The sequence below is a fragment of the Lynx rufus genome, unplaced genomic scaffold, assembly GCF_022079265.1.
Source record: "Lynx rufus isolate CCGP_SWC_20201006 ecotype Redwood Valley unplaced genomic scaffold, mLynRuf1.p SCAF_10, whole genome shotgun sequence".
Taxonomy (NCBI): Eukaryota; Metazoa; Chordata; class Mammalia; order Carnivora; family Felidae; genus Lynx; species Lynx rufus.
In genome coordinates this window covers 52276889-52297565 of record NW_025814824.1, presented here as the reverse complement: position 1 = coordinate 52297565, position 20677 = coordinate 52276889, and positions in this window count along the sequence as shown.

Sequence of the window (20677 nt, the reverse complement as noted above, 5' to 3'; positions counted from 1 at the left end):
TTCCTGGAAATCCAGAAATCCATCTCTTCTGTTGGGATGACTTTATCCCTGTATGCATTCTTCTTGGGTTGGATTTGAAATGTCTTCTAAACAAGTTTTTCTTCTAAGTTGCCCACCTCTGGTCTTCTGGAAACATTTACACAATCTTGTGTCTCCTGGGAAAGTGTAGCTTGACCTCTCTCTACTGTGCCAGTTCAGGAGCATAGTCTTTCATTTTTAATGCCATTTATAAGTGGCTTAGAAAATATGAGATGACACAAACTGTGCTCTAATAATCCTGTGGAACACACCCTACAACAATGGTCTTAGAACAGTATTCTAAGACAGGATTGGGCTTTATTGTTTCCCTTAGGCATTTCAAGTTTTTGAAGTGGTTTCCTTAAAGCTTCTTCAAGGTGTGAGGTGAGGAGATGGTATTTATACTACATCAACAACTCAAAACCTTTTTTCTGTAGTTTCCAGCCTTTTGACCAATTGAGCTTCAAGGGACATTGACCACAAAACGGGCTTTTGAGTTTCCACTGAAAGTTTTACATACATGACCTAGCACTTCCATTAAAAACGTGGGGTGGGGCGCCTGGGTGGCTCAGCCACAGTGTCTAACTCTTGATTTCAGCTCAGGTCACGATCTCATGGTTCGTGACTTCAAGTACCTTATCGTGCTCTCTGCTGTCAGTGCAGAGCCCACTTTGGATCTTCCGTCTTCCTCTTTCTCTGCCCCTCTGTGTATGCATGTGCTCCCTCTCTCTCAAAAACAAACACATATATGTTTTTAAAAGTCTTATTAAAAAAAACTCATGGGGGTATTTTGGCTTTTGGGTCTTAACTGAAACCCACACAGAAAATGTGTGATTTTATATCCTGCCTAAGACCGTTGTTGTAGGGTATATTCAGAAGATGATTAGAATGTGGTATTCAGTATTTTTAAACCATTCATAAATTGAATTAAAAATACATGTGCCTACAACTGTAGAGTCATGTCATCCCTGTGTCACAACATTATTTATGGGAAGCTTTGACAAGTTATTGTTTTGTTGTTAAAATCAATACGATGCTATGCATAAATAGTGTCCATTCACTCACTGGTCATTAAAGCTATTTGGTGTTTCTGCAGGTGTTGCTAAGTGGAATTTAGTGAGGAGACTTATGCAAAGTGTATTTATTCTTGCCATTTTAGGAGGACCTATACTGAAACTTCTGTTGTCAGTCACCACCCATTTATTCCAAAAGATTGTTCTGGCTAAAACAGTTAGTGAATCAGTCTTTCAGAGTGGTTACTTATAAGTAATATGAAACACTTTAGGTTTGAGGAGGGAGAGACTATGGAACTGTACAAAAGCATAATGTATATTATAGATTAATAGCATTATCCAGTGCTCACTATAAAATTTTAAACTTGATGAAACCATGAAAGGAGATGATACATTTTGCTACCCTGAAGTGAAACCCTGAGTGATTTACCCTGAAGTAAATCATTTTAGTTAGCAAACAAATAAGCAACACTTCTAGTGTATAAGTACCATTATAACTTTATAAGTATTATTTTATCTATTATTATTATTATTATTCTCTTTATTTTCTGATTCACAGTCTTTCTTGTGACAAATTTATCATCAAATTTAGATCTAAGCCAAATGGATGAAGAGACGTAGACATTTCCATACAAAACATTTTTAGACTATTGGCTCTTGGCCTTCAGGATGATCTAATTAACAGGGTTTGAATAGTAAGATTTGGAGTATATGAAGAAAGGAACATTTTCATACTCTAGTCAAGGCTGGGTTATTGTATGGCTGATAATTATGCACTTTTGAGTTTCTGTTTTCCAGAGAATGCTAGGAATTTAAACTATGCATTTCTGAGCATCAGATGTTTCTTGGCAATGTTTGTGGAGTGTAACATCTTCTGTACAGATGATTTAAAGTTAGAACTGGACACTGCCACCTCCTGGTAGCCTTATAAAATGCTGTCACTTCAGTCTGCACTGTAAGCTTTTGGGGTATCTATTTAAAAGCTTAAGTGAGGTTAAATGCACTTGGAGGCAGGGAAAAAAAGGAAGAAAGAAAGGTATTTGTATTACCAATTGCAGCTGAGTATGCTTCACAGCTCCTGGTAGTGGATAAAAGAGTGAATTACCCAACCTGGGATAATAATGAGCAGGTGTGAAAAAGGTCACATTGTAATAGCCAATGACCACATCTATGGGTCCTGAAATATTTCCTAGCACTTGTGGCATCTTCTTTCAAAGTCTTCTCTGCCCCAGCTCAGAAAATCAGGCATTTGTTTTCCTCCATCTAGAAAAATTTCCGCATATTAGGCATTAGACCTCAATTACCTGTCTACACTTTCATAGCCTTTGTATTGCTTTTTAATTAGTTAATTTGGGTTAATCTTTTACCTCAAATTAGACCATGGGCTTCTTTAGGGCAAAGACATTATAGATTTATTTTGCATGCTTGAGACCTGGCACACTTAAGAGTGTGTTCTATCTTTGTTTAACACCTGGGAAAGGTTTTCTATCAATATAATGGTGGCATTAAGGAGGATCTTCCATCACAACAACAGTTGTACAAAGTGCTAAGAGGAAACCAAAACTTCTTATTTGTTAATTTTAGCATCTCTTTTTACCTTTAAAAAGCCCCAAGTTGCATGTGTTAAATATAGTGTCTGAGGAAGATGATGATATTCTGAAGAATCGAATGAATACTGTGATACTGTAGACAATTCTTTACATATAAGAAATACAGCAGGAAGGAAGCTTATCAGTCAAATACGTATATTATAGGAACAAGAGAAATGCAGTGGAAAAAAAAAGGTTTTTAATGAAATTAGGTAGTTAGAAACCATATGTAATTGAATGCTAGACAACATCTTCCTGGTTGGAAGGAGTTAGTCACAAGATGCATGAAAGTCCCAAGGAACCAATATAGTTTGATAATTCAATGCCATTTGTTTGTGGGGGGAGTATTAAAGGAAAAATATATTGCACCACAATATATCTCAAAGGTGCAAAGCATCACCTGTCTTCCCCAGTCTTTCTTAACTGAATTTTCTCATCTAAACTGGAACACATAGAAATGATTTATGAGATTTTATTTTCTAAAATCTCCCAAGAATAGTGGATACCTAGTACCATGCTAGATGCAGAGAAGGGGAGTTAACTTATTACATACATTGATGGCTTAGGGCATTAGAGCTTTATCCAGGTATAAATTATTGTTGAGGTGAGGATATCTGCAGCATCAGGAGATGCTCAATTTATGTCTTTATGGCAGAGAGCTGCAAAGAAATGGATGCTCTCTTGCATATTTGCCTGTGACTGAATCTTGGTATATTTAATACCATAGAGAATATCCAGATCAAATTTAGCTACTTGGCTAGTAACCGAAGTTTAATATGAGCAATGTATTTTTTCCAGGTGAAACTTTATGAATATTTCAGTGTTGCCCTTAACAAATTTTCCTAAATAGTAACTACACAAAGATTAAAAACTGCTAGTTAATTAAATAATTTTGCTCTTATTTTTCTAGATTGTTTTGTTTTAATAGGGATACCTTTTTTTGTACTTTCTTTTTAATCTTTTGAGTCATCTAAGCCTGGTATAATTGCCACAGTTATTGGGGACAGTCACCTTAATGTGGCCATAGATCTCGAGAATAAATTCACTTTTTTTTGACTAAGTCCAAATGTGAGCATTCAGTAAATAAAAGCTCTGAATAATATATTTAAAAGTTATTTATGTGCTGGAACAATTGAACATCTATAGCCCAAAAATGAGCATTTAGCTAAACTTACCACCTTATACAAAAATTAACACAATCTGAGTAGCTGACTGAAACACAAAGCATACAACTATGTAACTTTAAAGGAAATGAGAAAATATTCATCCCCCATGTGAAGGGGATGAAAAAGCAAGTTAAAGACTAGGAGAAAATTTTTACAAACCATGTATTTGGCAAAGGACTAGTATATAGAGTAAATAAAGAATTTTCAAAGCTCAACAGGAACAATGTAAATAATCCAGTTAGAAAAGGAACAAAAGGTATGAAGAGACATTTCACCAAGTATATATAGATGTATGTATAGATGATGGAAACCCACATGAAAAGATGTTTAATATCATTAGCCGTTAGGGATATGCAAATTTAAAATTCAGTGAAGTATTGGTACCATCAGACTATGTAAAATAACATTAAATACTGGCAAGAAGGCAGAGAAATTGGATCACTCATACTTTGCTGTTGGGAATATAATATAGTTTAGCCAATCTAGAAGAAAGTTTGACATTTTCTTATGAAATTAAACCTGTCTCCAATATACCACCTAGAAATTGCATTATTAGGCATTTGTCAGAGAGAAATGAAAACATATATTCACACAAAAATTAATACACGAATGATCATAGCATTTTTATCCATGATAACTGCAAACTTAAAATAATCAAATGTTCCTCACTCAATAGGTGAAAATTTAAACTGTGGTGTTCATAGCATAGAATGCAATTCAGTAATATATAGGAGTGGTCTAGAGATATATATAACAATTTATATGAATCTTCAGGGAATTATACTGAATCAAAATTGCCAATTTCAAAAGGTTATGTACTACATGGCTCCATTTATTATAATATTTTTAAAATGACAAAATTATAGAAATGGAAAAAAATTAGTGGTTTCCAGGTTTGGGGGTAGGTTTGGAGGTGAGTGTAGTTATAAAAAGGCAACACAGCATTTTCTGTGGTATTGGAGCTATTCTGAATGTGGAGTGTAGTGATAGATATGTAGAACTTACTTATGGTATAAAATTGTGTACAACTAAAAAAATACACACTCAAAAATAAGTGCAAGAAGTACTGGGGAAATTTGAATATTATCAGTGGATGGTTTCAGTGTCAATATCTTAATGATATTGTACTGTAGTTTTGCTGGGTGTTACCTTGGAGGAAATCTGAATAAAGGATGTATAGAATTGCTCAGGAGAGATTGGAAGTTTTAGAGGAGACACCCACATCCTATAATCTTGTGTTGCAAAACCACTCAGGGACCTCTTGCTACCTTGTGATGAGAGCAGATTTGGTGTGGGGGAGGTAGATGTTAGGAAAATTTGACCTTCATTCCTTGTAGAGTGTAGAGACTGTTGTCTGATATCTTTCTGTAAAAAACCCAAAGACCAAAGTCTGGATGAAGCTGTCTAAGGTAGCAGAGCAAAGAAACAAAGCTGCATTGAAAGTAGGTTGTACTTCTTCCATTGAAGATGGGTAGGAGATCCTGGTTTTGGTGGACTGCAGAGAACATTGGATACCTAAGATGAATCAATGCCAGGGTGGGAGGACCCCAGAATACGTCTACATGCAGTGGACCATGGCAGTGGGTGGGGTGCGGCTTCAACAGTCAGCTGTAGGGCCATGGTTTATCCCAGTGAGCATTGTAGAGAAAGGTCATCAGCAAACTTGGATTGAGTTGTGAAGGAGAGTTGACCTCAGAGTCCCACAGAAGCTCTCCTTGAAAGAAAGAGCCAACATTTGGGGGATCTGCCGTGTCATTATTGAATGTGACCTTTGCAACCTTTTTCTTTTTATTCACCTGCCCATCTCTCCAACTTAGGTGAGGCCAGAGACAACCCAGTGAGTGGCAAAGGAAGAGTGGAAAATTAAGATGGGGAAAGTAGTAAAGATGTGAGCCTTCTCCCTGAACTCCCTCCTCTCTCCAACCCTATGCAGATTTCTAACACTGAAACAAGTGTGAACTAGGGGAGGAAAATCAACTTTAAACTGAATTACAAAGTGAAATTTTTCACATAAGAATTAGACTAGTTATTAATACTTCAAAGGTTCAGAAAGTTTTGGGATTGGCCTAAGATATTTCAAGGACAGGAGGTTTGAAAGCCAAATGAAGACCCAGCAAAAGCTATATCCTTTATACTCCACTGAATCTAGCCCGTTCAATAAAGTGGTATAGTTGCATATATATATAGATACACATTTTGTTTAATATCATTGTCTTGATATTAAAGAAAGACTAGAAGTTTACATAATAAAATATTAATGATAGTTATGTCTGGGTGATGTTATTTCAGCTATTTTATATTTAATTATTTAATCTTTTGTACATTTTCTAAATCTTTTACAATAAGAACACTTTACCTTTATAGCTATAAGAATATTATTTTAAAATAATGTAGAAAGCATTTTGGACACTAATTTCAGTGGCATATAACTATGCCCCTATATCTAGCTCTTAAAGTGTTTGAATTTTTTGCTGATTGGCCAGACTTCCCAGATTTGAGAAATCTATATCTTGGAATAACAGCTAAGAGTAATTTTTTCATCTATAATTGAAGGTTTAGTTAGATGATTGTTAATGTTTTCTTTTCAACCCTGTAATTCTTCCATATTTTTCCAAATGAATAACTTATTCATTATCATTAGATGTGGCAGTGTTGTTCTAGGTAATGAGATTATAGCAGAGAATAAGAGTTCATTTCCTCAAGCAACTCAATACTGCAGATGAGATGATGAAGAATTATAAATCTGTGTGGTCAGGGCAATAACAGGGGCATGCACAAGGTGTTGTAAATCACAAAGGAATAGGATGTCTTCTAAGAAGGGGAGGCAGGAAGGCTTTCATAAGGAGGTGATGTTTGAGCTGAGTTTGGAAAATCAACAAGCTAGGCAGAGTAGAAGTGAAGGAGGGTCACCAGTGTGGCTGAGTCTGTTGAGTGTGTAACTTCGGCTCAGGTCATGATCTCATGGTTCATGAGTTTGAGCCCCATATTGGGCTTTTTACTGTCAGCATGGAGTCCACTTGGGATCCTCTGTCCAACCCCCTCTGCCCCTTCCCCGTCTCTCATAAATAAGCAAAACAATTTATTTTAAAAAAAGTGAAGGAGCAGAGGATGCCAGGCTGTGGAGACAAGGGAGGAGGATCCTGAAAACTAAGAGGGTATGTTGCATTCTGGTTCACGCTGAGTGTGAGTGGTCTGAGTGTGGACGATGGAGGTGGGCGGAGTTAATCAGATTTGAGGTGGAGTGGTAAACAGGCAGTAGGGATATGAATCAGATTCTGAGTACCCAGAGGGCCTGGAGGAAAGACCAATTCAAAGGCAGTCAAAGCATTCCATGTGAGAGAAGATGAAGTCCTAAACAAAAGGCAGTGGTAAGGGGATAAGAGAGAGAGAGACATGTTGCTGTGTTTGGATGTGAAGAATGAGGTCAAGGGGCGCCTGGGTGGCGCAGTCGGTTAAGCGTCCGACTTCAGCTCAGGTCACGATCTCGCGGTCCGTGAGTTCGAGCCCCGCGTCGGGCTCTGGGCTGATGGCTTGGAGCCTGGAGCCTGTTTCCGATTCTGTGTCTCCCTCTCTCTCTGCCCCTCCCCCGTTCATGCTCTGTCTCTCTCTGTCCCAAAAATAAATAAACGTTGAAAAAAAAATTAAAAAAAAATTTCTTAAAAAAGAATGAGGTCAAGAAAGGAGTTACATGATTTCAATGAAACACACACACACACACACACACACACACACACACACACACACATATGTAGGTGGCACAGATGAGTAGCACAGATGAGTAGGTGGCAAAAAATGACCATCCCAAAAAATTACAAAGAGGTACACCTTCCTCTAACATGCTCCAGAAGCTGTCAGTCCTGCAGCAGGGCAGATAGTTTGGCAAGCGTAGCAGGAAGTGGATTTCAGTCCTTATTCATCCCTCTAGCCAGCATCCTATGTTATGTGAACAAACTGCAGAACCAGAGGCCTATGCCCTTACTCTAGCCAAATAGGTGGAACTTCTTCAGCCCTTTCTGGCTTTGTATCGAAAGAGGCCTGTGAGGTGCAGAAAATCAAAGCAGCATCAAAGCCATTTTACCTCGGCTTAGCTGAATTGAGATAGATTAACAAGATGTAGTTTCAGAGCAAAGAAGACATTTATGAGCTGTTTTAGCATGAGTAAGTTGTTCTTCCTCCCAGCAATTTCAGAAAAATGTTAATAATGTTTCACTAGAAAAATATTTTTCTCTATGTATAAAACGATCAGTTGTTTTTCTATATTATTTCTATTGTACTTTGGGACCAACATTACTTTTGCTGAAATGAATCTCCATTGTAATAATGGAGATTATTGAAAAAAGATAATGTGAAGAATACAAGTGCAGGTTTTAGATTCTCAAAATACTTTTTTCACAATGCTTCTAGGAAAATAGAAAATTTATCTTACCATCCTCAAATGTTCCTTCATATTTATTAGCAGATTGGTAGCATTTTTAGATACTATGGAACCAACTCTAAAACCAGGTATAAATTAACTGGATGCAAATACAATAATGATGTCTACTTCAAGTCATAGTACTGAAACCTTATAGCAGCATTCATATAATAAATATATTTTTAAAAATGTTTATTTATTTTGAGAGCGAGGGAGGACACAAGCAGGGAGGGGCAGAGAGAGAAGGAGAGAGAATCACGAGCAGGCTACATGCTGTCAGTGCAGAAACTGACGTGGGGTTCCGTGTCACAAATTGTGATATCATGACCTGAGCCTAAATCGAGTCAGATTCTTAACCAGCTAAGGCACCCAGGCACCCCCCATATAATAAATACATTTGAGAACCCCTGTATAAATGCTGCTAGTGCAATATATAACATGGATGCCACAGTTGGGAAGAGGTTGGAGAATGCAGGTAACTTTATCACAGATAGTATATGGGTAATTAGGTCAAAAAAATGATCAATTCCCTACCTTACAGACACCATAGAGTATTTTACATTAATGTTGCTTCTAGTTTAGTGGGAAAATTGAATTAGCTGAAAATAGTAACATAATCCTGAATTAAAGATGAACTCAGTAGTAAGAAAGCTTGGAAAAGTCTACAGGAAACAGATGTGATAGTGTTCATGTGAAAGATTGTTTACAACATAACTGTGAAATAACACTGTTTACTGCTACTGTTTAATCTTACTCATCTTTATATCCCTGGAGCCTAAGCACAGTGCCTGACCCCTAGTAAGTGCTTCAAAAGTGTTAAATAAAGTCCTCATTAGTGGAACATGCATTATAATTGTATTATCCTAGCTTACTGATTTCTGGGTCCTGCCATCCTTAAGATGGTGTTAACCACATGGAGAAATTAGGCAATGAAACATCCCCAGAATGTTTTGTGTTCTTGGCAGCTCAGGCAATTTTAAGAACCTGAATATGACCTGCCAGATGGAAAACAATGAGAGTAATAATGATAATTAGCACTGGGATCAACAAAACTAAGTTGAAAGTGAGCAGTAATGGTTATTTAAAATCAGTGTTCCCAGAATAAACAACCAAAACAATAACAACAAAACCAGTCATAATAAAAACATCTATTGGGGTGCCTGGGTGGGTCAGTCGGTTAAATCTCTGACTCTTGATTTTGTCTCAATTCATGATCTCATGGTTGTGAGATTGAGCCCTGCATCAGTCTCCATGACCGTTGTGAATCCTACTTAAGATTCTCTCTCTCTCTCTCTATCTCTGTTCCTCCCCAGCTCATGCACACGCATGTGCTCTCTCTCTCTCAAAACAGATAAATGAAAGCACCCATATGTACATTATGGCTAAAATTGAATAAGAAACTTTGAAAAAAGATTTTAAGTTTCCTTTTTATTAATAATCTATTTGGAAATGAAATGTATGAATAACATACATTTGAATAACCTCCTGAATAACATTGGAAATTCTTTTTTTAAATTTTTTGATGTTTATTTATTTTTGAGAAAGAGAGAGACAGAGTATGAGTGGAGGAGGGTCAGAGAGAGAGGGAGACAGAATCTGAAGCAGGCTCCAGGCACTGAGCTGTCAGCACAGAGCCCGATGAGGGTCTTGAACTCACAAACCATTAGATCATGACCTGAACTGAAGTCAGATGCTTAACTGACTGAGCCACCCAGGTGCCCCTTTTTTTAAAAAAAAATTTTAAACTTTGGAAATTCTTAAGCTACGCAACATGCTTTAAAATTTTTCTCGTATTTACCAGAGTCATAGTGATAATGCATTTAAACGTATCTAACATACTGAATAGAACTATATTAATATTGTATATCTTGTTTCTACTTGTCTATTGGGGGTCTTGCTTAAATCATACCAGACATCTGGTTCTTATTGATGGCAAATGTGTGTTATCTCCCTTTTTGTCACCATGGACTAATGGATTTTAATGCAGTTGGTGTTTGCAGTCTTTTAGAGTCCAATATCAGTAAATATTAGCTACCCTTTGTTCTAGACACCATATAACAACTTCTCTTTGATACTGACCTGCTTTTTACTTAGTATTTTTATCCATCCAAGACCAATAAACCTCTATGATTAGCCCTGGAAATAACTATTCCTATGCATATTTAGAAAACTACAAAATTACTAAAATTAGAGATAATACCATGTCATATAATTAGCACACATTTTTGAATAAGATGCTTATAATTTCAAAATTACTATAATTTTTCTTAGTTATGAAAATATTAAGATGGAAATTTTGGACAAAGGCAAATATGATTGTTTAAAACACAGCAGATTATAGTGTCCTTGTTGCTTGCCCTACACTGATCTCGGTTTTATTGTTGTGCTTGGATTGTAAGAGATTAGCATAAACTGCCTAGTACAATGTTGTCATTTTTTATGTTAAATTATCTAGCAGTACTTCCTACTTATTTTAATAATATGAGCTAAAAAGGTGTCATTTTCAGAAAAAACACTGGGAATAAGTAAATAATATTATGTTAAATTTCCTTACACTATTTTAAATATGTATGTATTAGCTTTATTTGAACCATAAGAATGTTTGGGGATCCATTTTATTGCCAAGCTATCAAGTAGGAATGGGTACAAACAAGTCAGTTTACTCACATTTTGTTATAATTAGCTTTCTTTGGTAATTTACAGTAATTACTAGCAATTAAAATATGTTTAATTATTATAATCATATATTTTGTACACTTTATTCTAGTTAGATTGGCCATCTGTCTGATGACTTTTTAATCTGTTGCTTGTGGTAACAGTCACTAGATTATGATTCAATACCAACTGCTCTTTAACAAAGAAAAAAGATTAAGATTCCATATTAATGCATCTTTAAATTACAAAGTTCAGGGGTGCCTGAGTGGCTCAGTTGGTTAAACGTCTGACTCTTGGTTTCAGCTCAGGTCATGATCTCACAGTTTAATGAGTTCAAGCCCCATGTCAGGCTCTGTGCTGACAGTGCAGAGCCTGCTTGGGATTCTCTCTCCCTCACTCTCTGCCCCTCCCCAACTTGCGCTGTCTCTGCCTCTCTCAAAATAAATAAATAAAAGTAAAAAGATGTGAAGTTCACAATAAAACTAAAGTTTACAGCTCTTCTCAAAAAAATTGAAACATATATTTTCTGTTTTCAGATTACATTAGATAGAATAGTACATGTACATAGCTGATGAGATGGGATTGATTTATACATACATACTAGATTTTTGATTTCTATAGAAAATAGACATGGTGTATTTTCCAGATGGAACACCTAATATAAGATGCAAAGTTATGATTTGAACCTGTTTTTTTCTTACATTGGCTTTGGCAAATGCTAAAGAAAAGGAGCTAAGTTTCATCATGTTTTTAATTTGGAGTTTAGAGACTTCTATGAACTGGGTAAAAATTGGATTAAAATAATTAATTCCAGAGTGAATCAGCTACTGTAGAGACTTGAATCTACATAGTTCCCTTAGAGGTTAAAGCACTATAAAAATATAAGGTCCTACATTTTGATTTTCCTTATCAATAGATGTTGAGTTACAATTGTGTTCTTATAATAATATGCAATGCGGAAAGAAGATTCTCTTCACAGGAATCTGATTTATAATTGTCTTTGCTCAGTTCTTTAGCAGAGTGAGGCATGCTTATATATTTATATTTAGTGATGTAATTAAAAATTCACTTGAACTATCTGTAATGCTCTATGCAAGCAGGTTGATTGTGAAGGAACATTTTACAGTGAGGCTGTGGTACAGCAGGAAATGTGCTGTACAGGGACACAGAAGACCTTGGTTTACATGTCACCTGTGCTTCTTTGCTTGTTTTGTGAGTTTGTGCAAGGAACTTAACCTCATTGAAACTCCAGAGGAGGTATAATGATTTGTCTGCCTATGATTGAAATTTGTATGTATATATAAAAACTAAAGAGTGAAAAGCCTTTAACTTAACCATTTGTAAACTACAATTTTATTATTATTGTCATACCTAATAGTATGCAAGTTTTATTGTTTTTCCTAGGGCCAAGTATATCTGTGTGCCTTATCTCATGTAATTTTCAATGCAGATATATTCAGTAGGCATTGTTAGTATCTCTTTATAATAAATGGTGGAGCCAGGATGCAAACTAAATCTTACTAAAACCCGTGCTTTTAGCTAGTACGCTTTTGCTATGATTTCACTTTTATCATATTGCTTATACTAAGGAATCCTAGAAATTAAGTGTTACCTTACTAATCATTAAATAATGTCAGTGAAGTTCTTTTCAATCATTTCATAAGTACCAATTCACCCTGCCTTTCAGGGCACCATTTGTAAAATGGGAATACTCTGCTTTACCCACTACCATTGTACAGATTAAAAGGAGAGAGATTATGTCAAAGCCCTTTGCAAAGTTTAAACTGATTTTTCTCCTAAATTTTTACGGAGATTAGCTATGTGATCTTGGCAGGTCGCCATTTCACTTCTTTAAACATTAATGTCCTCTTGCCTTTCTCATGGGGTTGTTTTGAGTATAACTGAAATAATGTGTTTAAAGTATGTAATGTACAAAAACAATACCTGGCATATAATAGACATATGTGGTAGATTGAATGCAGAAATTGCCCCAGTTTTTCATGTTTTCAATGTGACTTTGCAGTTCTTCCCATCAAGAGATGGAATTTATTTCCCAGCCCTTGAGGCTTGTTTTGTTCCACAGAGTGCTATTCTGAGGTATGCCATTTTTCACCAAACTCTCTAACAGCCCAGCATGCTCTGTTCTTTCTCTTGAATTCCTGTTGCCACCATCAGAATCCTAGAGGGAAATGTGATACCCCATGGAATAGCGCCCAGTCATAGACCAGCCATTCCCTTGCCCATTCACCAGATGAATGAATGAGCCCAGCTGAGATCAGCTGAGCTGGGCTTAGATCAATGGGACTTCCCAGCTGTTCCTCGACAGTCTATTTAGATTTGTTAAAATAACTGGTTGTTGTTTTAAACTATTATGTTTTGGGCTATTTGTGACATGGCAAGAACTAACTGATAACATGCCCCTCCCAAAGAAAAAGTAGGCGTTATTATTGTTATTAGGATTTCTATATATGTAATAAACTTCATGACAATGATTATTTACATTTGGGAACATTGGCCTGAATGTAAGGTAATTTTTTCAAGCTTATAAATCCCCCAAATAAAACAGAACAAAATAGAAGAAATAACTAAAGGAATTCATGTTATATAAAAGTATTTAAAACTTAATTGCATGTGGCTTAATGTAATGGGTAATTAATCCAATGACCAAACTCCTTCCAGAGAGATATATGTATTCTCTTAGAAGAATTGTCTCATACTTTAGTCATCAACCTGAATAATGATGCTTAGAAGCAGAATCACCCTCCCCTCCACTCTCTCCCTCCTTGCCCGCAGTAGAGCATGAATTTAATGTGGTTTAAAATACATCTACTTGCAACTTCAGTAAACACATTAACCAAAACTTTTAGCTTGACCTTAAGAACATATTAAGTGAAATTCCCTAAGAGTCCGTATAAAAATATTTTTTTTTAATTTTCAGAACACATATTTGTGTGTTCTTTCTTTATTATGAACATTAACCAATTGCAAATGCAGTTGACTACTTTCTCTTGGTTTGAGAAAATCCTTCGGTTGATTCAACACAAAAGGGAAATGGCACATTGAACCTGCTCTGTTAAAATTTGGTGTTTAAAGTGTGTTTTTCACTGCAGAGCACATTTAAACAAAGTTATTTACATATGCATGTATATACTTGTCCAATTACTTTCTTTATCCTTGTTATTCACGTTGTGGTGCTTTAGATAAGAGCATGTTCTTTCACTGCAATCTTCCTATTAAATTAACTTTATTTTCAAGAAGCTCTAAGGATGAAAAGCACTCCGGATGTTAAATATCATTTAAATATTATATGAAGTGCTTCTTAAGTGTTACATTTGTAGGTAGTAGAACAAAGAGAAACAGGTAGGCAATGTTGAAGGGAAGGCTGAGGGCAACCTAATGGCTCTCTTAAATTTTTGGAGGGCTACTTTATGTAAGAACACAAACAGCTATTCTCTGTTGTCATCAGGGGCATTATAAGTGCAGAACATGAGCAAATGGCCTTAAATCTCAACAGAGGAAATTTAGGGGATAGATAATTTATTCATTCAACATAAATGAAACAAATATTTACTGAGGGCCTACTGCACAAGGCCCTGTTCTAAGTGTTCAAGTTAAAGGTGAATAGACCAGACGAAAGTACCTGCAGTCATTGTACACATCCCTTCTTGCTCAGAGAATGATTTGGAAACTCAACCCCAGGCCTACTGGCTCCTGGACTTTCCACTTATTTACGGAGTTGCACAATGGAGTTGCAGGCATTATAGATTCTATGAATGATGCTGCAGAATATTTCTGAGGCTCCAGGTTGTCTGAGCCTATCGTTCCCCTGTCATAAATGACCAGAGAGATGGTTAGACACTGTTCATCCTCTCTACATTGAAGAATTTGGTTCACTTTTTCATTCAATAAAAAATATTTTGGGGTGGTGAAATAATTTCTTAGCTTATTCAATCAAGATTTCTTGTTTCTGGGTTGTGGCAATTCATCTCTTGATGATATTTTTCTTAGTTTGTTTCCATGAAAATAGAAAATTGATTGCCCTTGGCATCCTGGTTCCTATTTTATCATTTGCAGATTTATTTTCCTATTCCATTTGTTTTCTTTCTGCTAATATGGGCATATGTCACATTCTGGGTTTATCATTTATCATTTCCTGGATACAATTAGCATTTTCTTTGGCCCATATGCAGAAAATGTTTTGCTCATGATTCCATTTATAGACTTCTTAATTTACCTATCCTAAGTAGGGGTCAATTTTTACTACTTGAGATGTGAGTAGCTCTAGTTTTTTATCTATCTCACTGTGCTTGGAGAGTCTGCTAATTTAGGTGAGTTCTTCTTTCCCTTTTAATCCACCTCTTTGAAGGAATAATTTTAAAATATGAAATGTGTCATTTTCTTTTCTAGCAAATATGAAATGCTGTGGATTTTTCTTCTAATGGCATTTACCCATTGCCATGGTGATGGATTCGCAGACTAGGTCACTTAAAAAAAGAAGAGAGGGAAGGAAGGAAAGAAGGAAAGAAGGGAGGAAAGGAAAGAAGGGAGGAAGAGAGGGAGGGAGGGAAGGAGGGAGAAAGGAAGGAAGGAAAGATGAAAGGAAAGAGGGAAGGAAAGGAGGGAGAAAGGAAGGGAGGAAGGAGAAATATAGAGACATATTTCTTTGCTTGGTTCATAGGTAGAACACTTACACCAAAGGAGATTAATCTGTTGACCCACGTTTGGTTCACATGCTGGCTTTGCCGTGCATTGAGGTCATTGGGCAACATTTCTCCCTGTTAAGAGAGCTAGAAAACTAGAGTTTATTGTCAGTCATCCTGGGGAGTGCCAATATGCAGATCTGTAGTATTTACCTTTTCTAGCCCAGCTTCTCTTTCAACTGTGAAGTTTCCTTTTCTTCTATTGGACTCTCCAGCTGACTTCTGAGCCGGTATTTGTGATTAATTTTATATGTGCCTCCTGTTTGAAATCTGCTTCTTGACCTTGACCTGCCATACTTAGGACTTGGATCCTGTGTCCTGATTCCTGCCAGACAGATTCCTATCCACGGAGACTTTTCTTCTAATTGGCTGGTAATGCAAATCTCCAACAGAATAAGAGATGGGTTCCTGAAAATTTGTTCCCTGTGATGTTTTCTAAATAGAATTATTTAAAATACATGGGGGGGGGCACTTGCTGTTTAAAGGCCACTGGTAATAAGGTATTTTATAAAGTGACGGACCTTTTTATTTTACAAGGCAATTATAACCCATACCCCCCAAATTCACCTGTCTGTATGTGATTTGTACTAAAATTCCTCAAGCCTGGGCATATCTGGGGCCAGCTCCTCTAGTCACAAAAACTGAATCTCGCAGTTTTAGGTCATATAATTCACTGAGACCGTAGTGGCAACACCCATACTCAGAACTACATGGAGTGTGGCATTTCAACATTTCTTTTATCTTTCTTTCAACTTGAATTTAATTAATTCAATATTTGTTACCTGTTTGTATTTCTTTTAATGTTTACGGTAATAGATACCTTAGCTTTTTGTTGTTGTTGAATCAGGAGTAAAAAGTAGGCCAGTGCTGGGGTTGTTCTGCATGGGTTATGTGACATGTCACATTGGCTAGCTATAAAGGCCCGTGGCCCTGCAGTGGAAGAAACCCAACATCTGATTCCTTTGCTCATTTCTTACTGTAACAGTTTATTTCAACTTCACCTGGCTCTTTTATTCTTTCTAGGATTGTTTTGGGGTTCTCACTAAATTTGAGGTGCTTTCTCAACTCCTTTTCTGGTCCGCATATTATCATGCATCTAAGAATGTTGCAGTATCTGAGATTTATACTTTTTAAAAAATGTAACTATTTCCAAGCAATAAATTTAGCGAGAGAGATTGCTCGAAAAAATTTTTTAATTTTTTTTTTTCAACGTTTATTTATTTTTGGGACAGAGAGAGACAGAGCATGAACGGGGGAGGGGCAGAGAGAGAGGGAGACACAGAATCGGAAACAGGCTCCAGGCTCTGAGCCATCAGCCCAGAGCCTGACGCGGGGCTCGAACTCACGGACCGCGAGATCGTGACCTGGCTGAAGTCGGACGCTTAACCGACTGCGCCACCCAGGCGCCCCGAAAAATTTTTTATTCAAAGTTATTTACATAAAAATTTTGATCTGATGATGGTACATAAGTGATGGAGTCAATTTAAGCATAATAATAGAAGATAATACTTTAATAATAAAAGCCACCTTATAATGAATGCTCACTTTGTACTGCAGAGAAATCATTACTGATTTTTACAGTAACTCTGTGAGGTCAACATTTTTTTTTCCATTTTATAGATGAAGAAGCTAGGCTTCCTGGAGGTTTTATAAATTGTTCAAGGTCACTAATTAGTACATTTGAATCCTGCCATTATAATTCCAAAACTCATCCTTTTGATTATTCCATGCTGTTACATATATCCTAATTTTCAATATATATAACAGTTACTTTGTCATTACAAATACGAAGTATTCTTTAATAGATGTTGATTGTGCTTTTACGGAAGTAAATTCTACCCAGAACCATCATGTTATGAAAGTAATACAATGGATAAGGAGCCAGTCAGTTTTACAAAATTTACTCTCTGAGAAACATTCCTATACTGTGTTGTTGTTTGTCTTTCTTTGTTTTCTTCCTTCTGTTTCTTCCCTTGCTGCTATGTTGCAACCTTGACCAATGGCTCTTCTCTCTTTGCCTATTTTCCCTTTAATTGTTAAAATGTAAAGGATAGATAGAGATTATAGAAAGACCCCAGATGTTTCCAGATACCCTCAGGGTATACCAAAGTCCTTTATACTTAGGAATGATTCCTTCATGGGAGGAAGGTATATCTGAGGGAAAGATGGTATAGAAGCTTTGCAAAAGTGTGTGAGCACATCTAAGGGAAGCAGTCTGGAGAAGCAGCAAATTTTTATCTGTGATTTTTGATGATGCTGTAAAATTGAGAAACAATACAGGAGAAACAGGGATTCATATAGTCTTTTGCTGGTCATAGTACTCTGGATTTTAGCAGTACTGGTTTTTGAGCTTATTGTTAACTTGCTGAAACCAGGAGAATGTCTTTGAGGTATAAACTTGGAAGGATGTGCATTCTTAAGCTGAAAATATGCATACCTCTCACACATAATGTGGGGAATTTTCACCTACTGAAGTCCCTGTAATTTGGTAGATGTCTTATTTACACTCTTATTCATGATCACCTAATTCTGTAGAGCTGTAGGTTCAAGTAGTGTTTATTGAAAGTTTATTGGAAGTGTTTACTGAAAGGGGCAAAAACATAGGTAAAAAATGGATCAGATATTCTTATTTACTCTCCATTTTCATGTTTGTATGTGTGGAAGAGAGAGGTGAGGGTAATTGTGTGTGTGTGTGTATGTGTGTGTGTGTGTGTGTGTGTGTGTTTCCTAGTGTGATAAATGAAAGTTTAATTATGAGATTTTTCTCCCAATATGGTATCTTCCTGTAATTTACTGCTGCCTTCCTGCGATCTACCTACCTATTGATTCTTTTTCATTTTTTATTCATTCAAGTTCATGGAATAAATGTGTTTTCAATAAGGCTTTTTAACTGAGTTGCTCCCTTTTAACTGTTATCTGATTGAATTTTAAGTTTTGATTTTGAAATTAAATCATTGTAGAATGTTAAAAATGAATTGAATATTATAGCAATGATAACTTGAAATGATAATGCATACTTTTGCCCAGGGTCCACTTTATTCTGTATTTTAAGATTTTATCTGTTGTAATTTATCATGGAAATATACTGCAAAAATGTGCATCCACGCATGCATATTTTTAGAGTGTATTAAGGAAGTAGTAGAGAGCACATATAAGCACTCAGAAATAAATACAATGAATAGGAACTGAGCATTTTGCATAGTCATTAGTATCCTAGAAAGGTGTCTAGGTTAATTGAGAATGTAACTATGTTTTCCTGGGAAACAAGTATACCCGGGATCTAAACAATGGTATTTGTCCAGAAGTTCAACTTGTTGGGGCGCCTGGGTGGCTCATTTGGTTAAGGGTCCAACTTCGGCCCAGGTCATGATCTCCCGGTTCCTGAGTTTGAGCCCCACATCAGGCTCTGTGCTGACAGCCTGGTGCCTGCTTCGGATTCTGGATTCTGTGTCTTCGTCTCTCTCTGCCCCTCCCCCACTCTCATTCTGTCTCTGTCTCTCAAGAATAAATAAACATATAAAAAAAAAAAAGGCGTTCACCTTGTTTTGTTAAAAGGCCATGATGCAGCAAGGAGTGAAGTTGGTATATAACATCACAGAAATGATGAAAGAAAGCCTTATCTTTGAAATAATTTTAGATTTAGACTGTGAAAGGAGCATTTTATCATGTCACTTTCCTTAGGAGGTAAAGACCAGCATCTTTAACGAGATCAGCTGTTCCTAGGTGATTTGGTGCCTGCCTATGTCAACAGCCTCAACCAACTCAACCTATAGCAGTCTGAGTATAGCCACAGAAGCTTTCTGTTTGTTTCTGGAATGCCCCAGTTCTTTGTTTTTCAGGGCTTTGCTGCTTCCCTTTCCTATTCCTGGATGGCTCTACTTGTGTTTAGTTAATCCCAACAAATCCTTAAGTACTCCGTCTAGGAGATACCTCTTTGAGAATGTTTTCTCTTCACTCCCACTAGAATAGGATTTATTCTCTATACACATTGCTTCCAGCAAGTGTCTTTTTAGCTTGTAACACATTCAAAGTTTAAAATATGTTTTATATTATCAATTGTTTGCTGTATTTCTTGCTAGAATGTAAGATATGGAGACCATTTTTGTCTTGGTTCACCAACCCTCCTCCACCCCATGCTTAGTATAATGATGGCATATAGTTAGTGCTTGCTACATACTTGTTGATTGATTGATTGAATGGGTGGATAAGTATGTGAATGTATAGATAAATTCAAGGCCAGAACAATGGAAAGGGAAAGGGCATGGAATAGAAAGGGTCAGAGAAAACAAGAGAAGGAACATAATGTAAATATTAAAGGTAGATGACATGGTGGGAGGGAATGGTGGAAGAAGTTGTTCAATACTTGGTTAACTATTTGAAAAAGGATGAGCATGGAGGTGTGGACATTGGTAAGAATGGAAGAGAGGGAAAGTGTTTGCCTTTGTAATTTTAACTTTGTCAAGGTCTGTATCCTTGGCATTTGATTTTTGAGGAAAGTTTTCAACACAGTGTCACTGATAACTGTATTCATCACTTTTCTTTGTAGGGTCTTTAGGGAGTAAACTCCTCTTGTCTTCCACCTAAAAGTTCTAAAATATTAACAGTTCCTAAAACATTACATTTGTAAAGATAGCATCAGCATCATCATTAGTGGAAGAAAAAACTAAGAGATGTAAAATTAAAAAACCCGTCAGAGGGTTAAGGTTTTTAAAAAACTTTGGATTTGGGAAAAGAAGATCTGAGTAATGCTTTCTTTTCTGGGGGCAAATCCAAGTTTTATGGGTCCTTGAAGATTATATATTTTGGGAGGCTGTTTTAAAGGGGTTAATATAAAATTAGTAGCAGGGCTTTGGGAATAGTCATTGAAAACAAGGGCCCCCGATTTTATTTATTTTATTTTATTTTATTATTTTTTTTTTTTTTCAACGTTTATTTATTTTTGGGACAGAGAGAGACAGAGCATGAACGGGGGAGGGTCAGAGAGAGAGGGAGACACAGAATCGGAAATAGGCTCCAGGCTCCGAGCTGTCAGCCCAGAGCCCGACGCGGGGCTCGAACTCACTGACCGCGAGATCGTGACCTGGCTGAAGTCGGACGCTTAACCGACTGCGCCACCCAGGCG